Genomic DNA, 11,158 nt, shown 5'->3' with positions numbered 1-11,158 from the left:
GTGATGATGATGATGCACTAAGTTGGGGTTGACCTTTGGTGACCACCAAGGTGGATTCTCTCCAGGAACAGGAGGCAAGCAAGGTCATTTCACCTATGAGTCCACAAATAAAATGGACTTCTGCCCTCAGGACTTCTTAATGGGGTCAAAGTATACTGGCGAACAAAACTGACAAATTGGCAGTCTAACTAAAGGCAATCAGGATACAAACCTGTGTGTGTCTGTGTGTGTGTGTGTGTCTGCCACAATATTAAATAAGATGTTGAGACTGTGGAAAGAGTGCAGAGAAGAGCAGCAAAAAAGATTAGGGGGTTAAAAGATATGGAGAACAGTTGCAGGAATTGGGCGTGTGTCTAGTTTAAGGGAAAGAATGAGCAGGGGTGACAAGATAGCATCTTTCAATAATTGAGGGGCTGCCATAAAGAAGAGGGGGGGGGGTGTTGACCTATTCTAAGCAGGAGAAGGCAGGAGGAGAAGCAACTAATCAAGGAGAGAAGCAACGAGGAATGAAGAAAGTCCTAGCAGTGGGAACAATGAACCAGTGGAAGGGCACTAAAAGTTTTGAAAAAGATATTGGACAGCCATTGATCTAGAATGGCATAGGGTCTCCTGCATGAGCTGGGGGTTGGGCTAGAACAGTGGTTCCCAAACTTGGCAACTTTAAGACTTGTGGACTTCAACTCCCAGAGTTCTCCAGCCAGCTCTGGAGAACTCTGGGAGTTGAAGTCCACAAGTCTTAAAAGTTGCCAAGTTTGGGAACCACTGGACTAGAACACCTCCAAGGTCCCTTCCAACTCTGTTATTGTTAGTCTCTCTCTCTCTCTCTCTCTCTCTCTCTCTCTCTCTCTCACTCACTCACTCACTCACTCTGTGTGTGTGTGTGTGTGTGAGAGAGAGAGAGAGAGAGAGAGAGAAGTGCAAGCTGGTTTTTTGTATTTTTTTTTTCAATGTTAAACCATAACATGTGGAAGGAACTACTGAGCCCTCAATTCCAATTCCCCTGCTCTGAATCCAAGCAAAATGGGATCCCTCTACCTAAAATTAGCTACTAACAAATAAGGTCAGCTGACGGGGCCTTTCTCCCCGGTGGTGGGTACCATTTCTTGAAATTGGGATGACCCCGTGCTGCAGCATCTCCTTCACACAGCCAGGCCACTGTAAGAGTGACTGATGCTGCCTCCCACACGAAAGAAAGAACCAAAATGTTTAGAAATTTAGCACCAAATTGTTGGAAACGTGATTACGAATCAGGCACATACTGTCATCTGTGGTGGTCGTGCCAAAAAGCAAAAGAATATTGGCGGAAAATTCAAAGGTGGCTGATAAGAGTTAACCAAAGAGGAAAGAGAATTCAAACCAGAACTATTTCTTTTGGGAATCATAAACGATAAACATAACAAGGGGTAATCTACTTCATAATACATATTATTACGGCAGCAAGAATAGTCTTTGCCCAAAACTGGAAAAACAGGGAAATTCCACAAGAAGAGGAAGTGATTAGGAAAATTCTGATTTGTGCTGAAATGGATAAATCGACGTAGGAATTGAAGAAGAAAGACGAATCAGAATATTACAAGATCTGGGATAAATTTTATCAATGGTTGGAACAAAAATGGGGAGACCCAAAATAAGCGATGACTAAGATTTATAGAATGGAGATTAGAATTGTCTATGAAATTATAATAGTGAAAATGTCAAAGCAACGTGGAGGGAAATACGATATCTTTATATTTGTAAATACTGACCAGACCAATTGTAAATAAGCATGGTGGTTATAATTTTAACTTTATATTCTAGTGTGTAAGGCAAAGAAATTGCCAGGACGGTTACACTCTCTCCAATGTTTTAATGTGTGTTTAATAAAAAAAAACTTTTTAAATAAAAAAATATAAGAGTGACGGATGCCTGGAGGCCCCCTCCCAGTCCCTGCTCAGTGGGGCAGCCCTAAAGGGGGGGGGGCAGAGGACTCACCAGCCGCCTCCAGGAGGGCAGGTCCCTGGGGGCTCCCGATTTCGTGGCCAAAGGCCAAATTCTTTTCCAGCCCCGGGGAAGAGCCTTGTCCCAGGCCAAGAGCCCTCCTGGGCTGCGCTTGCTGAGGAAGAGGAGCAGGGCCAGGGTGATGGTGCTGCACAGGGCGAAGCAGCCGTCCAGCGGGAGAAGGACGCAGCTGGGGGGAGGAGGAGCCATCTTTGCAAGCCAGAGCTGGAGATCCTTGGAGCCTCCCTTCTCCACAATGCCTCTCCTCCTGCATTGGCCACGGAGAGCATTCCACACTGCATCACAAAGGATTTGTTTTCCATCCCTCTCTAGAACCAACAATCCAAAGGAACCTTTGGAAGCCTCTGGGTTCTCTGGAGCAGAAGCCACGGCTGGCGGAGCACCCTGGCGCTCCAGGCGTGGGGCAAACAAAGGAAGGCAGAGCTGATCCTTAGCCAGCCATAACCAGTAGGCACCTCCTGAATTTGGGTACCTTTCCTGAAAAGGAATCCCCACATACTCACCTCCTCTTTCTCATTTCTCCAAATTAATTTGGGTAAATTTCCTGAAAAGGAATCCCCACATACTCACCTCCTCCTTCTCATTTCTCCAAATTAATTTGGCTAAACTTCCTGAAAAGGAATCCCCACATACTCACCTCCTCCTTCTCATTTCTCCAAATTAATTTGGCTAAACTTTCTGAAAAGGAATCCACACATACTCACCTCCTCCTTCTCATTTCTCCAAATTAATTTGAGTAAATTTCCTGAAAAGGAATCCCCACATACTCAACTCCTCCTCCTTATTTCTCCAAATTAATTTGGTTAAACTTCCTGAAAAGGAATCCCAACATACTCACCTCCTCCTTCTCATTTCTCCAAATTAATTTGGGTAAATTTCCTAAAAAGGAATCCCCACATACTCACCTCCTCCTTCTCATTTCTCCAAATTAATTTGGGTAAATTTCCTAAAAAGGAATCCCCACATACTCACCTCCTTCTTATTTCTCCAAATTAATTTGGCTAAACTTCCTGAAAAGGAATCCCAACATACTCACCTCCTCCTTCTCATTTCTCCAAATTAATTTGGCTAAACTTCCTGAAAAGGAATCCCCACATACTCACCTCCTCCTTCTCATTTCTCCAAATTAATTTGGGTAAATTTCCTGAAAAGGAATCCCCACATACTCAACTCCTCCTTCTCATTTCTCCAAATTAATTTGGGTACCTTTCCTGAAAAGGAATCCCCACATACTCACCTCCTCCTTCTCATTTCTCCAAATTAATTTGGGTACCTTTCCTGAAAAGGAATCCCCACATACTCACCTCCTCCTTCTCATTTCTCCAAATTAATTTGGCTAAACTTCCTGAAAAGGAATCCCAACATACTCACCTCCTCCTTCTCATTTCTCCAAATTAATTTGGGTACCTTTCCTGAAAAGGAATCCCCACATACTCACCTCCTCCTTCTCATTTCTCCAAATTAATTTGGCTAAACTTCCTGAAAAGGAGTCCCGGATGAAGTGGCACCTAACGGGCAGACTACACCAGTGAGAAGCTGTTTGGAATGGCGCTGGATCCTATCCTGGTGGAGGATAAGAACAAGCAGAAGGTCTTTCCAACGACAACCAAACGCTCAGACTTCCGTCATGCGCCATATCCCAGGAGAACCTCATACAGGCCGCCTGACGTGGAGAACCAGAGGTATCAGAACCCCAGATTCCACAGGCAGGGGGATAGGCAATTCCATAGAGACAGGTTCAGAGGCCAGCAGCAGGCAAGCGGCCCTTTCGAGGAGGAGGTGGTCTCCCCTTCCGCAGGTTCAAGTGATCCACCCCCAGATCACCCTATTGGCGGTCGCCTCTCCCTTTTCGCGGATGCTTGGGAACGTGTCACCTCGGATGAGTGGGTCCTCCAGACTGTAAGGCTTGGGCTGCAGCTGGAGTTTCGCTCTCTCCCCCCTAGTAGGTTCTGCACCTTCGCCTCCTCCACAGACCCAACGAAACGGGTCCTTAAGGCCAAGGCCATCAAGCATCTGCTAGACATCAGGACCATTGAAAGGGTCCCAGAGGGGGAGAAGGGGTCTGGCTTCTACTCAAACCTCTTCCTTGTCCCCAAGAGCTCAGGGGGGTGGAGAGCCATCCTGGATCTTAACTCCTCAATTCTAGGGTGGTCTACCGCAAGTTTAAAATGGCCTCCTTAAAGTCCATCTTAGAGGACATCCGTCCGAGCGATTTCCTAGCCTCTATTGATCTCACAGAGGCATACCTGCACATCACAATCGCCCCGGAACACCGCAAATTCCTTAGATTTTTCTCACGAGGGCAACCACTTTCAATACAGGGCTCCCCTTTGGGCTGGCCTCAGCCCCCAGGACATTTACCAAGGTGTTAGCTGCAGCCGCAGGCCACCTGCGCTCCTTCCCTGCGTGTCGGATTGACTGGAGGTCTCCGGGGGGTGGTGGCGCCTCAGTTGATCCAGGTGGCGCCGCCACTCACTGTCATCGGGTAGGTGGACCCTGTAGGAAACGGGGCCGGTTACAGTGGTGACGGTGGCAGGCACCCACCTAGGGTCCCCCGGGTAGTTGCGGGCCCAAACTAAATCCCCAACCGTAAAGGAACGGGAAGGGGGCCCAGGTTGCCAGGCTGAAGTCCTGAATAGAGGGGGTGTAGTCTATCCAGGGTGGTCCGCAGGCGCTGACCCATCAACAGCTCCATGGGGCTTTGCCGCGTGAGTGGGCAAGAAGTGGAATGCTGGGCCAACAGGTAAGCATCCACCCTTGCCTGCCAGTCGCCACGGTCGATGCGGCCCAAAGCCTCCTTGGCTGATCGGACCGCCCTTTCCGCCCGGCCATTGCTGGCGGGATGGTAAGGGGTGACTGGGGCATGGCGGATCCCTTGGGCGGCCAGGAAGGCCTGGAAGACTGTGGATGCAAATTGCAGGCCATTGTCGGACACCACTGTGTCCGGCAACTCGTGGGTAGCGAACAAGCATCGCAGAACCCGCACTGTACTCTCCGCCGTGGTGGAGCGCATGAGGACTAGCTCCACCCAGCGCGAGTGGGCATCCACAGCGACCAGGAAGACCTGGCTGTGGAAGGGACCCGCGAAGTCGAGGTGAAGGCGGGACCAGGGTCTGCGAGGCATCTCCCACTCCCGAGAGGAGGAGGAGGGGGGAGCGGGGCGGGACACCTGGCAAGGGTCGTACCTGCCGACCCAGGCCTCAATGTCATTGTCAAGGCAGGGCCACCATACGTAGCTCCGGGCCAGCGCCTTTATGCGCGTGACCCCGGGGTGATCGGCATGGAGCCGCTGGAGGACCCGGTGGCAGAGGGCAGAGGGGATGACCACCGGGTCGCCCCATAGGAGGCAACCGCTGTGGAGTGATAGCTCCAACTGACGGGTTTTAAAAGGGCGGCAGTCAGACGAGACGCCCCCTGTAGGCCACCCTCTAAAGACCCATGCCATGATTTGTGAGAGGACAGGGTCAGCTTGAGAGTGGGCGGCCATGTCAGAGGCTGTGAGGGGGAGGTCCAGCTCAGCGATGGAGAGGACGAGTGGCAAGGGACCGGCTGGGGGTCGGAGCAGGGAAGGGGGCAGCGGCTAAGGGCATCGGCATGCCCCAGTTGCTTGCCCGGACGGTTCGAGGTTCGAGGTTCATTTTATTTATATGCCGCCCTATTCCCTGAGGGACTCAGGGCGGCTCACAAACCCAAAGGGAGGGGGAAGGTAAACACAAGGAAACTACAACAGAAAAGGTACAGGGGAATTTAAAAAACAACCAACAGTCACACGATTCGAGAGGGGAAGGGAACTCATCAACCCCAGGCCTGCCGACACAGCCAGGTTTTAACGGCTTTTCGGAAAGCCTGGAGAGAGGTGAGGGTCCGAATCTCTGTGGGGAGCTCGTTCCAAAGGGCCGGAGCAGCCACAGAGAAGAGCCTCCCCCGGGTAGTAGCCAGATGACATTGGCCAGTAGATGGAACCCGGAGAGGCCTAATCTGTGGGATCTAATGAGCCTTTGGGAGGTAATTGACAGCTGGCGGTCTCTCAAGTACCCAGGTCCAATACCATGAAGGGCTTTATAAGTGACGACTAGCACCTTGAAGCGTATCCGGAGACCAATCGGTAACCAGTGCAGCTCATGGAAGATAGGTGTAACGTGAGTGTACCGAGGTGCACCCACAATCGCTCGCGCGGCTGCATTCTGGACGAGCTGAAGTCTCCGAATGCTCTTCAAGGGCTGCCCCACGGTAGCACAGCGCGTAGGAATATGCGGCTAGGAACTCCGTCCAGCGGGTCATCCTGGGAGACAGGATGGGGGGGGTCGGCCTATCACTGGCGAAAAGCCCAAGGAGAGGCTTATGGTCAGTGTAGAGGGTAAAATGCCGACCGTAGAGGTAATTGTGGAACTTTTTAACCCCGGACACAGTAGCCAGAGCCTCCTTGTCGATCTGGCTGTAGTTCCTCTCGGCTGAGGATAGTGTCCGGGAGTAAAAAGCAATGGGGGCCTCTGAGCCATTGGGCAGAACATGGCTGAGGACCGCCCCCAAGCCCACAGGAGAGGCGTCACAAGCTAAAGTCAGGGGCATCTTGTCGCTATACTGGACTAAGACTGCCTCTGACGTCAGCAAGGATTTGACAGCCGTGAACGCATGCGCTTCGCGGCTGCCCCATTGCCAGGCCACGGATTGGTCGAGCAACCGATGCAGCGGCTCGGCTAGTGACGCCTTGTGAGGGAGGAACGGCGCGTAAAAGTTTAAAAGGCCGAGGAACGCTTGCAGCTGCACCTTGGAGGTCAGGACAGGGGCGTTCTTGATGGCCAAGATTTTAGAAGGGGTGGGGTGGATTCCCTGGACATCAATCATGAAGCCCAGGAACTCCACCCTAGGCACAGCAAAAGAGCATTTGCTGAGCTTTAATTTGCGACCCGCGCCCTGGTCGAGGACCTTCCGAAGGACTTTGATGAGCCCTGAGCGGCTGCTTGCAGCGATCAGGACATCATCGAAGTGGGGGCCAACACCGGGGAGCCCATGGAGCAAGCGCTCCATGAGGCTCTGGAAGATCCCCGGGGCAATGGAAACGCCGAATTGGAGGCGGCGACAACGGAAAGCCCCGTGGTGGGTAACGATGGTCTGAGCAGCCGCCGCATCGTCATCCACCGGGAGCTGGTGATAGGCCTGCGCCATATCCAGTTTGGTGAAAATGCAGCCCTGCCCCAAGGAGGTGGAACAAGTGCTGCACGACAGGGACTGGATAGGTGTTTGCCTGGAGGCCAAGGTTGATAGTTGACTTGTAGTCGGCGCAGATCCTGATGGACCCGTCGGCCTTCATGTGGACCACTATGGGGGGTCCCCCAGCGTGAATGGTCGACGGGCTCCAGGATGCCCTGCGCCAACAGCTTATCGAGTTCGGCGTCAACCTTAGGCCTCAAGGCAAAAGGTACCCGGCGGGCCTTCAGCCTTATGGGGGTAACCTGGGGGTCTAAGTTGAGGGAGATAGGGGTCCCCTTATACCGCCCAAGCTCGCCATTGAAGACATCAGCGTAGTCCTGGAGGACAGCCATGATGTCAGGGGGCGTGTCCGCCATAGAGTGCACCCCAGATAGGGATAAGCCCAGAGGGGTGAACCAGTCAAGGCCCAATAGAGATGGGAGGGTTTTTTATTTTTTTATTTTTTTATTTTATCAATTTCATATATACATTCACAATTATATGATCTCATAACTGTTATTAATAATATGTATTTATAACAATTTTTCCCTGCAGTTGACAATATACTTGAAGATTGCTTTCTTAACATCCCATAGATCCATCTTATCTTACAACGGTCCTATTTCTTCTTCCCTCCCTCTCTCTTTCCTTCCCTCGTTTCTTCTCTCCTACTCCCCTTCCTTCCCTCCTTCCTTCCCTCCCTCCTTCCCCTTCTCTCCTTCCTTCCCTCCTTCCTTCCCTCCTTTCTTTTCTCCTTCTCTCCTTCCTTTCCCGAGATGGGAGGAGTTTTTCCACCACCAGAACCTGCAGGAAATAACTCTTCCTCTCATACTGCACCCGCACCCCATAGCAGCCCAGGGTATGAATGTTAGTCCCCTGGTAGTCCCTGAGCAAAGTGTCCGCGGGCGAGTTGGGGACTGCGACTTGGGGACTTGAGGGCACAGACGGGAGAAAGTGGCCCAGGACAGAAGGGATCGGGAGGAGCCCGAGTCGACTTCCATGGGGCAGGGAGAGCCCTCAATGGAAATGGTTATGGTGATTTTCCGCGTACCAGCCGAGGCTTGGCTGACCGACACTGCAGGGGTGGCAGGGAGGTCTTCCTCTAGGGCGTAGCAGTCATCTCGGCGGGCTTGCTGGCATCTGGGCTGTTGACTTCTAGGCGGCACAGGAGGACCGTAGGCAGGCAGCGGCTGGTCAGCTGGAGGTGGCAGGGTGGCCCGGCAGACCTGTGCCAGGTGGCCTTTCTTGCCGCAGCGGCGGCACACCAAGGTCTTGAAGGGGCAGGACGCCCGGGTGTGGTTGCCTCCGCAGCTGAGGCAGGTGGCGGACGCCGCAGTAGTGCGGGCTTGAGAAGGCTGAGGGCGCCGAGGAATGGCCCTCAGGCGATTGACTTGGCCTTCATAGAACGAGTCAGGCAAGGGAACCAGTTCGTCAATGAGGCAAGTTGAAGGTGAAGAAGGCGGCGGAGGTGGAGGGGTTGGGGCAGGGTACTGAAGGCAGGGTACTGGAGGCAGGGTAGGCGCGGGAGGCAGGTAGCGGGCCATCTCCAAGGTTGACAGCTCCGCGAGCTTCGTGGCCCGTGCCTCTTTGATTGCGATGGTCAGCGTGATGTTTGTTTTACCGAGGAGGCGCCGCCTGAGGAAAATGTCTTTAAGGCCGCAGACGAACTGCTCGGTTAGATTGTCCCATTGGTTACTCCTCCCACACCTTTCTTCTAAACATGCAGTTCAGGACCAACTGCCATTTTTCCCAAAAATCACAAAGGGACCTTTCCTGTATAAAGAAAATCCTACAAATACTCACCATCTCGTGAGGTTTTCACTATCTCCTGGTTTTTATTTCCCACAATCACGAAGGGACCTTTTCTGTATAAAGAAAATCCTACAGATACTAACCATCTCCTGACTTTTTCAATATCTCCTGTGTCTTTTTCCCAAAACACGAAGGGACCTTTCCTGTATAAAGAAAATCCTACAATACTCACCATCTCCTGAGTTTTTCAGGATCTCCTATGTCTTTTTTCCTCTAAAAAGCATGAATCACGACCCCAGGTTGGTCGTGGTTACGCTGCAGTTGAAGATATGCAAACAAAACAAGCTGTGTGGATTCCAGGCCGGTGTGTTCGTCCCTATCATGGAAAAACAAATGAAAAATCCAAGGACGCAACGTCCTCCAATCTTGCCTTGGAATCGCATTGAAGATCAACCTCAATTGAAAAAATTCTTTTTTCTTATGTATTGGTTTTTCTTTTGTTTTCTTTCTCCAGTTTCTACTAACTCTGAGACAACTCCTGCTTTTTCTCTTATCTTTGGATTCGTTATGCTCAATATATTTTTGATTCATGGTCGTAATATAAGTTTATATTATGAACCTCCTATGGCTCTTGGTCAAGTTGCTTTTATTCCTAATCTAATTCTTCTGCTTTCATTGTTTCGCAACTTCAACATGTTATTTCTTCTATTCTCTACTCCTCCACATGAATTAAATTTAGTTAGATGGAATTATATTCGGATTAATCAGTTTACTAGAGGGTTATGTTTTTATTGTTATGCTCATCATAATTGGTTTAATCAATGGTCTGATTACCCAAAAGCTAAACGTATTTTAGATAAAGTAGGGAATTATAGTTATTGTACTCAGAAATATTGGTTATGGGGTACTATTAAAACATCACAAGGTCATAACACTATACCTGATATGTATCCTGAAATTTTTCCTATTTTTCAAACTGACTCTTCTAATATTGGAATAGGTGGATCAATCTGTGCTGGATTGCAATTGAAACATCCTGCAATGTGGTTTTTCTTTGATAAATATGCAACTAACATACACCCTCAGAACTATCAATGTGCTGCCATTGGATATTTGTCTTTACCCGTACAAGTAGGTGTTTCTGGAAGTTTATCAACTCGAAAAAGACATGCAGCCTTGGGATCAAAATGTTCTGATGAAGTTATTATTGATACTCAATTTTCTTCATTGCCTACTTTTGGATGTGCATTAGTTGGAGCCATAACTGGAACTATTACTTTGGGATCATACCCAGGAATAATAGCTCAAGAAAATAGACATTCTATTTTGGGTCTCACATGTCGATTGGAGAAATCTATGAATGCTACTGCTGCAATTATTAGAGATTTGCAAAATGAAATTGAAGAACTTAATCAAGACTTAATTCAACAACGCTTTGCTATAGACTATTTGTTAGCTCGTCAAGGTGGATTTTGTACCTTAGTTGGTCAACGTGCTTGCGCTGTGCATTTTCATTCACTTAATAAAACTATTGAAGATGAATTAGCTAATTTACAAGCTTCTATAAAAAATAATGTACATGATGAATTTTCTCCTTTTGCTTGGTTAACTAATTGGTTACCTGATATTTCTTGGTTAAAACAATTGTTTTTCTATGGTGTGAACATAATCACATTACTTATACTTCGCTGTTGCTGTGTGCAATGTGTTCCTTCATTTTTTGCCATGTTTCGTAAGTCTCCTGCACCTACTTTGAATGTGATTCAAATGCGTGCTCTTGGAAAAATCTCTTTCTTCGTCATTAAAAACAAAAAGCGAGGAAATGTAGGGTTTTTACAGTAAATCATCTGGAGGGTCCTTAGAACTGTGGTTACACGTGTAAGTACAAACTGCAGCAATCTGCAGCAATTCTTCTTTGTCAGCTATTCTTTGCTGTTTCAGTGTTTCCCAGGAATGTACAAAGACACGGGATGATACAAAGTATAACCCGTAACATTCACTCATTTAAATGTATAACACTTGATTCATTCAGTGTGTGAGAACATGCACATTCTCACGAACACCAATGATGTAATGACTAACCAATTATTGTGCCTTGGAGACTTGTTAACCAATAATGTAATAAAATGTAAAGTAGGTGAGAACTAAGAAGCTGCAAATACTATAAAAATGATGTCTCATGATTAATAAGCTGCTGTTGATTCTGTTATCCATGGAA

Source organism: Thamnophis sirtalis, unplaced genomic scaffold (assembly GCF_051295495.1).
Source record: "Thamnophis sirtalis isolate CommonGarterSnake01/CBP01778 unplaced genomic scaffold, rThaSir2_p1.2 scaffold_2, whole genome shotgun sequence".
Taxonomy (NCBI): domain Eukaryota; kingdom Metazoa; phylum Chordata; class Lepidosauria; order Squamata; family Natricidae; genus Thamnophis; species Thamnophis sirtalis.
This window is presented reverse-complemented; position numbering follows the sequence as displayed.